Source organism: Procambarus clarkii, chromosome 2 (genome assembly GCF_040958095.1).
Source record: "Procambarus clarkii isolate CNS0578487 chromosome 2, FALCON_Pclarkii_2.0, whole genome shotgun sequence".
Taxonomy (NCBI): domain Eukaryota; kingdom Metazoa; phylum Arthropoda; class Malacostraca; order Decapoda; family Cambaridae; genus Procambarus; species Procambarus clarkii.
This window is the reverse complement of record NC_091151.1, coordinates 21,414,876-21,428,236: the sequence shown is the minus strand read 5'-3', so window position 1 is coordinate 21,428,236 and position 13,361 is coordinate 21,414,876.

Below are 13,361 nucleotides of genomic sequence, written 5' to 3'. Positions count from 1 at the left end.
AACATACATAATATTACAAATATACGGTATACATATACTATTATAAATATTAAACATATAAATATATATACATATATATTGTTACAAATATACAATATACATATAATATTATAAATATATAGATATATACAACAAAACAAGGCAATATGGGAGTAAATAAACAAATTTGTGGCCACTGTAACAACTTCTTAAAGACGAAGGTAACGGGAATTGAATGTTATATCTGTAAGACTAGATTCCATTCAGCTTGCACAGGAGTGAGTAACACTACGGCACTGAGAGCTGGCCACTTGCTCTGGGTGTGTAAAAATGACCTGCCAGCTTGGAATATCCTAAAAAACCTTCTAGATAACATGACGCATGATTGGAAAACATCATTCATTGGAAGCCTACCAGCCATCCAGAAGGAGTGGGAAAGGAACAACAATTCTAATATACAAGGGGCGGAGGCTATAGACAGGGATGAAACTGAAGCTGAAACTCAGGAAGTTGTAAACTCTGACTCAGTAGGCCAGGATGTAGATGACAGTAAACTAGAAAGTGTACCAGACAGCACTGACAGCTCGATAGGTACAGACACCACGACGGTTCTCGATAGAGCAATTCAGAACAGAAGGACAGACATGCAAATTTTATGCAAAGGGCATATGCAGACATAGATATGCTGGTAATAAGAAAGGATTAGAATGCAGTTACCAACATCCCAAAAAATGTTTAAATATGCTTAGGAAAGGTGAGTGTCGATTTGGATCAATATGTAGGTTTTTCCATCCTAACATGTGCCAAACCTCACTGGAGGACAGAAAATGCTATGACCTTCGCTGCCCACACTTTCACGTGAAAGGCACGGAACGCTACATAAAGAGTGGCAAGCAGGATAATGAAATTGGAGGAAACTCTATAAATTTTTTATACCAGACCGACAGAGAATTCAAAAGGAGCAGCATGGAGAATGTATGGAACTGGATGCCAGATCCACTTGCATTCCAGAATTACAGATACAATTACCCACCGAAAGGGAACTACAACTACGACAGAAAACTGCCCTACAACAATCAGTACTGGTCAGAACAAACTCATTATGTCCACGCATAATGGACTTGCAGAAAAAGTCTCCCATTCAAACTATCACTAATAGAGTAACCTCATTCATCTTTGCCAACATACAAGGACTGAAAACAAGAACAAACAACAAAGTACAGTTCATAAATGGCCTCCTCACGGAGTCAAATGCAGTATTTGGAGCTTTCACAGAAACTCATGCAGGGGAATTGTTGGACAGTGAGATCTGGATTCCAGGATATAACCTATACAGGTGTTATAGGAAAATTAGGTCACATGGAGGAGTGGGTCTGTATATTAGGGAAGACCTTGTATGCTCGGAGCTCCTAAACGTTACAAATGAGGTGGTAGAGGTACTGGGATTAAAAATAGAGAAAATAAATTTAGTGATTATACTAATATACAAACCGCCAGATGCAACGGCTGAGGAATTCACAGAACAAATAAGCAAAATAGAGAATAGCCTTGATAATTTGGAGAACCCGATACCTGATATTATCTTCCTAGGTGACTTGAACTTGCCTAGTCTCAGGTGGAAAATAGCAAACAATAATATTATACCAGGAAATCTATCAGGAACTAACAAACCACAGATTAGAGAACTACTTAGATTCTGTGACAAATTTTCACTCAATCAGCAGATATCGGAGCCAACGAGAAATGAAAATATTCTAGATCTGGTCTTTACGAACAATGAAGACATTATCAGAGACATTACGATATCAGATACCACATACTCAGATCACAAACTCATTGAAGTGCAAACGATCATCAATACTCAGAATAGACCTAAAACGTTGATAAAGCGAGAGGGGCTATTCAGTAAATTCAATTTTAATAATAAAAGGATAGACTGGGAGATAATAAACAGGGAACTTACAAACATTCCATGGGGAACTGTTCTAAATAATACAAGTCCTACAGAAGGAATAGAAAAACTGACTTTAGAAGCGTATCAAGTCTGTCTGAAACATGTTCCTTTGAGGAAAGCCAGAAAGAGATCTAACGTAGAAAGAGAACGCAGACGACACTATAAACGCAGGAAAAAAATAACGGAACTGCTTATGCAGACACGAATTTCCCGTCAAAGAAGGAATAATTTAAATAGGAAGATTGAAGAAATCGAGCGGAAATTGAAACACTCATATGAAACTGAAGAAAGGCAGTTAGAACAGAAAGCAATTCAGGAAATAAAGAAAAATCCAAAATATTTCTTCTCATATGCGAAATCAAAAGCAAAAACCACTGCCAGTATTGGACCTATTCGTACAAGCGAAGGTTCATACACGGAGGATGACAAAGAAATTAGTGAAATCCTAAAAAAGCAATATGAGGACATGTTTAGCACTCCAATAAACAACATGAAGGTGGAAGATCCAGAAAATTTCTTTATGCGGGATATTCAAACCCCTATAAATATAACTGATATAAACACGAGCGCACTAAATTTTGAAAAAGAAATTAAAAACATGCCCATGCACTTGGCCCCAGGTCCAGACTCATGGAATTCAATATTTATAAAGAAATGCAAAGTGCCGGTAGCACAGGCACTCAGTATAGTGTGGAGGAAGAGCTTGGACACGGGGGAGATACCAGATGCACTTAAAGTAGCAGACATAGCCCCTCTACACAAGGGAGGGAGCAAAGCATTGGCAAAAAATTATAGACCAGTTGCACTAACATCGCACATCATAAAAGTATTTGAGAGAGTGATTAGGAGTCAGGTCACCAATTTCATGGAGACCAATGACCTTCACAACCCAGGCCAACATGGATTTCGAGCGGGAAGATCGTGCCTCTCACAGTTACTTGAGCACTACGACAAAGTCACTGAGGCATTAGAAGAAAAACAGAATGCTGATGTGATATACACGGACTTCGCAAAGGCTTTCGATAAATGTGACCATGGCGTGATAGCACACAAAATGAAGTCAATGGGAATAACCGGTAAAGTAGGACGCTGGATACTCAGTTTTCTGTCAAACAGGACTCAGCGAGTAACTGTCAACCATATAAAATCTAGTCCAAGTGCAGTGAAAAGCTCTGTACCTCAGGGTACAGTCCTTGCATCGCTGCTTTTCCTTATTCTCATATCAGATATAGACAAAAATACAAGTCACAGCTTCGTATCATCCTTTGCAGATGACACAAAAATCAGTATGAAAATTACCTCGGCTAAGGACATTGAAAAACTTCAAGGGGATTTTAATAAAGTTTTCGACTGGGCATCAGAAAATAACATGATGTTTAACAGTGATAAATTCCAGGTACTCAGGTACGGTAAAAATGAGGACCTTAAACATAATACAGAGTACAAAACACAATCAAATGTACCCATAGTAGGAAAACAGCATGTAAAGGATTTGGGAATAATAATGTTTGACGACCTAACGTTTAAGGAGCATAACCAAGCAAATATTGCGACAGCCAGAAAAATGATAGGACGGATTACGACAACTTTCAAATCCAGGGATCCCATCACAATGGTTGTACTCTTCAAGTCACTTGTGTTGTCCCGTCTTGAGTACTGCTCAGTACTCACTTCCCCCTTCAGAGCAGGAGAGATTGCCGAAATAGAGGGAATACAGAGAACATATACGGCACGCATAGACGCAATAAAGCACCTAAATTATTGGGATCGTCTCAAATCCCTCCAAATGTACTCACTAGAAAGAAGACGAGAGAGATAACAAATAATATACACCTGGAAGATACTGGAGGGCCAAGTACCAAATCTACACAGTAAAATAACAACGTACTGGAGTGAACGACATGGAAGAAAATGTAGAATAGAACCAGTGAAGAGCAGAGGTGCCATAGGCACAATCAGAGAACACTGTATAAACATCAGAGGTCCGCGGTTGTTCAACGTCCTCCCAGCAAGCATAAGAAATATTGCCGGAACAACCGTGGACATTTTCAAGAGGAAACTAGATATATTCCTCCAAGGAGTGCCGGACCAACCGGGCTGTGGTGGGTATGTGGGCCTGGGGGCCGCTCCAAGCAACAGCCTCGTGGACCAAACTCTCACAAGTCGAGCCTGGCCTCGGGCCGGGCTTGGGGAGTAGAAGAACTCCCAGAACCCCATCAACCAGGTATCAACCAGGCCCTTCAGGCCGGTATTTTATGTGCTTTGTACTTTGTGATTTATGTTCTGACTTGGTTTGTTCTCGGTTTATTGTATTTATACGCATGCTTGCGTGTCTAGCGAGTGTTACCCTAATGTTTTGTCTAGTTAATGTTACCGCTCATGTTTTGTACTGTTATGTCTGTACTGGTTGTGTTGCGATTGTGTTTCTTGTTGATTTTGTTGTCAGCTCTTCAGGCCGGTACTTCGTGTTATTGTAATTTTGTAATTTTGTACTTTCGTGATTTTGTAATTTGTGTTTGTGTTCTGTTTGTTTTGTTCTCGTTTTATTGTATTTATACGCATGCACGCATGTAAAAATAAAAAATAAATGTGTAATTGTGCTGTTGGTGACTCTTGCTATTATCGGAGCCATTTGGGGACATTGCCATCAGCGTGCCTGTGTGGACTTGAGCCAGGATGTCAGGCTGATTCACTGTGAGTGACAACATTGCTGGCTGCCAGGCTGATTCACTGCGAATGACAACATTGCTGGCTGCCAGGCTCATTCACTGTGAGTGACAACAATGCTGGCTGCCAAGCTCATTCACTGTGAGTGACAACATTGCTGGCTGCCAGGCTGATTCACTGTGAGTGACAACATTGCTGGCTGCCAGGCTGATTCACTGTGAGTGACAACAATGCTGGCTGCCAAGCTCATTCACTGTGAGTGACAACATTGCTGGGTGCCAGGATGATTCACTGTGAGTGACAACATTGCTGACTGCCAGGCTCATTCACTGTGAGTGACAACAATGCTGGCTGCCAAGCTCATTCACTGTGAGTGACAACATTGCTGGCTGCCAGGCTGATTCACTGTGACAACATTGCTGGCTGCCAGGCTGATTCACTGTGAGTGACAACAATGCTGGCTGCCAAGCTCATTCACTGTGAGTGACAACATTGCTGGCTGCCAGGATGATTCACTGTGAGTGACAACATAGCTGGCTGCCAGGCTCATACACTGTGTGTGACAACATTGCTGGGTGCCAAGCTCATTCATTGTCACAGAAAAAAACAAGATAAAGTCACAAAGAAAGCAAAATTTTCCTTTATAATTATATATCATTACGTTTCATGTAAAAGTGGAGGCATACCTGGAGATGTGGGCTGGAAGACCTGTCTTCAGTGCTGGCTGATTTGAGATTGAATGCTGCACACTTGTATAGCAGGTGTGAAGCCTTTTCTATCGCATCTGCACCCAAGATTACAATTGATTATTGAAATACAATTTCTCCAACACCTGCATTATATACAAATATATATATATTGGTTTCTTTGTAGAAAAAACATGCTCCCAATATATATTATATATATATATATATATATATATATATATATATATATATATATATATATATATATATATATATATATATATATATATATATATATATTTATATATATATATATATATATATATATATATATATATATATTTATATATATATATATATATATATATATATATATATATATATATATATATATATATATATATATATATATATATATATATGTACTCACCTAGTTGTACTCACCTAGTTGTGTTTGCGGGGGTTGAGCTCTGGCTCTTTGGTCCCGCCTCTCAACCGTCAATCAACAGGTGTACAGATTCATGAGCCTATCGGGCTCTGTCATATCTACACTTGAAACTGTGTATGGAGTCAGCCTCCACCACATCACTTCCTAGTGCATTCCATTTGTCAACCACTCTGACACTAAAAAAGTTCTTTCTAATATCTCTGTGGCTCATTTGGGCACTCAGTTTCCACCTGTGTCCCCTTGTGCGTGTTCCCCTTGTGTTAAATAGACTGTCTTTATCTACCCTATCAATCCCCTTCAGAATCTTGAATGTGGTGATCATGTCCCCCCTAACTCTTCTGTCTTCCAGCGAAGTGAGGTTTAATTCCCGTAGTCTCTCCTCGTAGCTCATACCTCTCAGCTCGGGTACTAGTCTGGTGGCAAACCTTTGAACCTTTTCCAGTTTAGTCTTATCCTTGACTAGATATGGACTCCATGCTGGGGCTGCATACTCCAGGATTGGCCTGACATATGTGGTATACAAAGTTCTGAATGATTCTTTACACAAGTTTCTGAATGCCGTTCGTATGTTGGCCAGCCTGGCATATGCCGCTGATGTTATCCGCTTGATATGTGCTGCAGGAGACAGGTCTGGCGTGATATCAACCCCCAAGTCTTTTTCCTTCTCTGACTCCTGAAGAATTTCCTCTCCCAGATGATACCTTGTATCTGGCCTCCTGCTCCCTACACCTATCTTCATTACATTACATTTGGTTGGGTTAAACTCTAACAACCATTTGTTCGACCATTCCTTCAGCTTGTCTAGGTCTTCTTGAAGCCTCAAACAGTCCTCTTCTGTTTTAATCCTTCTCATAATTTTAGCATCGTCCGCAAACATTGAGAGAAATGAATCGATACCCTCCGGGAGATCATTTACATATATCAGAAACAAGATAGGACCGAGTACAGAGCCCTGTGGGACTCCACTGGTGACTTCACTGGTGATGTGTGTGTGTGTGTGTGTGTGTGTGTATGTGTGTATGTAAATCACGAAAATTAACAGGTGATGAAAAATGTGACAGTGTCAGACCAAGGAGGAAGAATTGAAACAGGAATTTCGTTAAGTACTTTCATATATTAATACACTTTCAGAAGGAAATAAATTTTCTTCAGAAATTTCCTTTTGATGATGTATTAATATATGAAAATACTTAAGGAAATTCCAGTTTCAGTTGAACAAATCCATAAAAGCCGTCACGAGGATTCGAACCTGCGTCCAAAAGCATCCCAGACGCTACCTTAATCGAATGAGTTACGACATGGTCAAAAGAGTTGAAACCGAAGTTCTACTAAACTTACTGGATCCTGCAGTCTCTCCGAGACAAACCAGGGTTCTACACAACTCCCCCCATGCACTCGAGCTATGTCAATAGGCCGTTCTCCTATGCTCTTGGACGTAGGTTCGAATCTGCGTCACAGCTCTTGTGGATTTGTTCATTTGATGCATCACGTTATTGTGATTTCTGTGTGTAATGAAGTAAGAGCGAAGAGGGAGAACGGCCTATTGACATAGCTCGAGTGCATGGGGGAGTTGTGTAAAACCCTGGTTTGTCTCGGAGAGACTGTAGAATCCAGAAATTTATATATATATATATATATATATATATATATATATATATATATATATATATATATATATATATATATATATATATATATATGCAAACAAGTTTGAATGGTCCTTAAGCATATATGCGAATGAGAACTCCACACCCCAGAAGTGACTTGAACCTGGACCACCAGGAGCACATTGCAACTGGAGTACACGGTGCCTTAAACCACTCGACCATCAGTGACTAGACAAAAGGTGATGATAGCCGAGGTTATTGTGCACGCCTCATAGTTATGTGCACGTCTCATAGTTATGTGCACGCCTCATAGTTATGTGCATGTCTCATAGTTATGTGCACACCTCATAGTTATGTGCATGTCTCATAGTTATGTGCATGTCTCATAGTTATGTACACGCCTCATAGTTATGTGCACGCCTCATAGTTATGTGCACGCCTCATAGTTATGTGCACGCCTCATAGTTATGTATACGCTTGTTACGGACCCGAGTCCATCGTCGGAGCACGGAGCAGTGACGACAACGCCATCTGTGAGTCCGCTCCCGAAACCCCCTCCAAATGTACGACGCCATCTAGTGGTGACAGGATATGCCGGCAATAGGCGCTGGATTCCCATCTTAATTGACTTGTGGAGTAGTCGCTGCTGACCTCTGGTGAGGTAGTGCTTAGACAGTGAACGCCATCTATGGAGTGAAGAGGTGGACGTTTCTGTCTAAACTAGTAAGTGATGTTTCCTAGTGGTCCCAGGTAGTGTTCTAGTATACTAATGACGTGTCTGCTGGCAGAGTCGACCTGGGACTGCTATATTGGACGATGGATCAGTCTATCCAAGGTCTCTTCACCAGTCTGCTTTGAAGAAGCTGTGAGCCACCCCCGGATGAACTCTGTTGAGTGTACAATAGCCTGCCTGAGGAGTGGCAGTGTCGGGGATCGCTTTATCGGAGGTTGGCTGGTGGAAGAGACCACCCGCTGGGGTGCGGTATGAGGAGAGTGACCAGCGAGTCATACGAGGCTCCTGGGTAGGGCTCGCAATCCTAGCATCAGTCGTAGAGTGGCCGAAACAGCGAAGCTGATCAGGTACCTGCCAGCTACAGGCTGGATTGTGGTTGAAGGCCATCACGACGAAGCACCCAGTGGGACTGTGATTTGGCTGGCCTGTGGCCAGGGTAGATTCGTAGTAGTCATCGTGGGCCACGGAAGAAGGAACCAGGGCTACCCAGAGTGAGCGTGACAGAGTGTCAAGTGTCTTCAGAGGAAGACTAAAACTTTATATAATAGTGTAGTAATAATTCCTGCGTCTTTTTACATATGGTGGTTTCCTATCACATCTTTTCAGATGTGATAGGAAACACCGGCTTCAGGGTGGGGTCAGCCTCTACATCAAAGACACACTCATCTGTACTGAGCTGCTAAACACCTCAAATGATATGGTGGAAGTGCTGATAATCAAAATAGAGATTTTAAATGTAGTTATTGTCCTTGTATATAAGTCACCGGAGGCAAACCCTCAGCAGTTTAAAGACCAACTAATGAAAATAGAACACTGCTTGGAAAACCTCACAAATCCAGCTCCGAACATCATCCTGCTTGGGGACTTCAACCTACGGCACCTGAAATGGAAGCACCTGGCTAATACAGTAATATCAGAGAGAATACCAGGAAGTAGCCTAAATGAACAGGCACATGCAAATGACCTGCTACGGATGTGCGACAGGTTTGCCTTAAACCAGCAAATAGTAGAACCAACTAGGAAGGAGAACACGCTGGACCTCATTTTCACTAATAATGATGAATTGATCAGGAACATAATGATTACAAATACCTGTTACTCAGATCACAACTTAATTGAAGTTATGACAACCATGGGGAGTAGACCTTCAAAACCAGTCCAGATTCCCGGTGGAGGAGATTTCAGCAAATTCAACTTCAATAATAAACAGATAAACTGGGAGCAAATAAACCAGGACTTCACAGAAATAAACTGGGAAGAACAGCTAGAAGCAAACCTGAACCAGTGCCTGGAAAAAATAAGCTCAGTAGCACTAGAAATATGTTCAAACCGCATACCCCTAAGAAAAAAGAGGAAGAGATGCAGATTGGAACGGGAACGTCGTTCCCTATATAGGCGAAGAAAACGAATCGCGGAACAACTTGAGAGTTGCACCCTATCTCAAGAACGGCGAAGAAGGTTAGGTAAAGAAATAGAAACAATTGAACGCAAGCTACAAGAATCATACAAAACCCAGGAGAGGCAAAGAGAGGAAAAGGCCATCAGTGAAATAGAGAGAAATCCGAAATATTTTTTCTCCTATGCAAAATCAAAATCAAAAACCACATCTAGTATCGGGCCCCCGCGAAAGGAAGATGGAACTTTCACCGATGACAACAAAGAAATGAGCGAGCTACTGAGGAAGCAGTACGACTCTGTTTTCAGTGAGCCATTAAACGCACTAAAGATTGATAACCCAAATGAATTTTTCATGGATATGACACCAACATCAAATCATATATCAGACGTCACCCTATCCCCACTGGATTTTGAAGAAGCCATAAACAGTATGCCTATGCACTCTGCACCAGGCCCGGATTCTTGGAACTCCATATTCATCAAGAACTGTAAAAAACCCTTATCGCAGGCCCTCCACATTCTGTGGAGACAAAGCCTAGATACTGGCGTTATTCCTGATATACTAAAAACAGCAGACATAGCACCACTTCATAAAGGAGGAAATATGGCAGAGGCAAAAAATTACAGACCGATAGCACTAACATCGCACATTATAAAAAATGTTGAGAGTGCTAAGAAGTAAGATCACAAAATACATGGAATCACAGCATCTCCATAACCCCGGACAACATGGTTTCAGAACAGGGCGCTCTTGCCTGTCGCAGTTGCTGGACCACTATGATATGGCATTAGATGCTATGGAAGACAAACAAAACGCTGATGTAATTTACACAGATTTCGCAAAAGCTTTTGATAAATGTGACCATGGCGTTATTGCACATAAAATGCGTTCAAAAGGAATTACCGGAAAAATAGGCAGATGGATCTACAATTTCCTGACCAACAGAACCCAATGTGTAATAGTCAACAAAATAAAATCCAGCCCATCAACCGTGAAAAGCTCAGTCCCCAGGGTACTGTGCTTGCTCCAGTACTTTTTCTCATCCTCATATCGGACATAGACAAGAACACAACCTATAGCACTGTATCATCCTTTGCAGATGACACTAGGATCTTCATGAGAGTAGGCAACATAGAGGACACGGCAAACCTCCAGTCAGATGTAGATCAGGTCTTTCTATGGGCTACAGAAAATAATAAGGTGTTTAACGAAGATAAGTTCCAGCTCATGCGCTATGGAAAAAATGAAAATATAAAAACGGAAACCACGTACAAAACTCAGGCAAATCATAACATAGAACGTAAAGGCAATGTAAAGGATCTGGGTGTACTCATGTCGGAAGACCTTACCTTTAAAGAACACAATAAAGTATCCGTCACAACTGCAAGAAAAATGACAGGTTGGATAACAAGAACTTTTCACACTAGAGATGCTATACCGATGATGACACTTTTCAAAACGCTTGTGCTCTCTAGAGTGGAGTACTGCTGCACAATAACAGCCCCTTTCAAAGCTGGATAAATTGCTGACCTGGAGAGCGTGCAGAGATCCTTTACTGCTAGAATCCACTCAGTAAAACACCTAAACTATTGGGACCGACTAAAGAGCCTAAATCTGTACCCCCTTGAGCGCAGGCGGGAGAGATACATAATAATTTACACGTGGAAAATATTAGAGAGGCTGGTCCCAAACCTGCACACAGAAATAACATCACATGAGACCAGAAGACATGGCAGGATGTGCAGATTATCCCAGTTGAAAAGCAGAGGTGCAACAGGTACACTGAGAGAGAACTCTATCAACATCAGAGGCCCGAGACTGTTCAACACGCTTCCACTACACATAAGGGACATAACTGGCAGTCCTCTCACAGTGTTCAAGAGAGAACTATCAACATCAGAGGCCCGAGACTGTTCAACACGCTTCCGCTACACATAAGGTGCATAACTGGCAATCCCCTCACAGTGTTCAAGAGAGAACTGGATAAGCACCTCCAAAGGATACCTGATCAACCAGGCTGTGACTCATACGTCAGGCTGCGAGCAGCCGCGTCCAACAGCCTGGTTGATCAGTCCAGCAACCAGGAGGCCTGGTCGATGACCGGGCCGCGGGGACGCTAAGCCCCGGAAGCACCTCAAGGTAACCTCAAGGTAAGGTGGGAATATATATATATGTATATATATATATATATATATATATATATATATATATATATATATATATATATATATATGTATATGTATATATATATATATTTATATATATATGTATATATATATATGTATATTTCATTAAATATGACCGAAAAAGTAAGATTAATAATTCTAACACGAATTTTCTCAATCTTTCGTACATTATGCTTCACTGTTGGAGGTAAATCAAAAATCACTTCTCCAAAATTCATTTTTATTTCTAGTCTGACGCGACACGGGCGCGTTTCGTAAAACTTATTACATTTTCAAAGACTTCACAAATACACAACTGATTAGAACTTGCGTTTCCCTGATTTTATATCTACATTTGAGTGAGGTGGGAAGGGTGATGTGGCATTACATTTGAGTAAGGTGGGAAGGATGATGTGGCATTAGAGGATATTAATAGGGTATTAAAAGTATCAACACAAGACAGAACACGAAACAATGGATATTGAATAGAAGTGTTTGTAGAAAGCCTATTGGTCCATATTTCTTGATGCTTCTATATTGGAGCGGAGTCTTGAGGTGGGTAGAATATAGTTGTGCAATAATTGGCTGTTGATTGCTGGTGTTGACTTCTTGATGTGTAGTGCCTCGCAAACGTCGAGCCGCCTGCTATCGCTGTATCTATCGATGATTTCTGTGTTGTTTACTAGGATTTCTCTGGCGATGGTTTGGTTATGGGAAGAGATTATATGTTCCTTAATGGAGCCCTGTTGTTTATGCATCGTTAAACGCCTAGAAAGAGATGTTGTTGTCTTGCCTATATACTGGGTTTTTTGGAGCTTACAGTCCCCAAGTGGGCATTTGAAGGCATAGACGACGTTAGTCTCTTTTAAAGCGTTCTGTTTCGTGTCTGGAGAGTTTCTCATGAGTAGGCTGGCCGTTTTTCTGGTTTTATAGATTTTTTTTTTGTATATTAAACGGCCAGCCTACTCATGAGAAACTCTCCAGACACGAAACAGAACGCTTTAAAAGAGACTAACGTCGTCTATGCCTTCAAATGCCCACTTGGGGACTGTAAGCTCCAAAAAAACCCAGTATATTGGCAAGACAACAACATCTCTTTCTAGGCGTTTAACGATGCATAAACAACAGGGCTCCATTAAGGAACATATAATCTCTTCCCATAACCAAACCATCGCCAGAGAAATCCTAGTAAACAACACAGAAATCATCGATAGATACTGCGATAGCAGGCGGCTCGACGTTTGCGAGGCACTACACATCAAGAAGTCAACACCAGCAATCAACAGCCAATTATTGCACAACTATATTCTACCCACCTCAAGACTCCGCTCCAATATAGAAGCATCAAGAAATATGGACCAATAGGCTTTCTACAAACACTTCTATTCAATATCCATTGTTTCGTGTTCTGTCTTGTGTTGATACTTTTAATACCCTATTAATATCCTCTAATGCCACATCATCCTTCCCACCTTACTCAAATGTAATGCCACATCACCCTTCCCACCTCACTCAAATGTAGATATAAAATCAGGGAAACGCAAGTTCTAATCAGTTGTGTATTTGTGAAGTCTTTGAAAATGTAATAAGTTTTACGAAACGCGCCCGTGTCGCGTCAGACTAGAAATAAAAATGAATTTTGGAGAAGTGATTTTTGATTTACCTCCAACAGTGAAGCATAATGTACGAAAGATTGAGAAAATTCGTGTTAGAATTATTAATC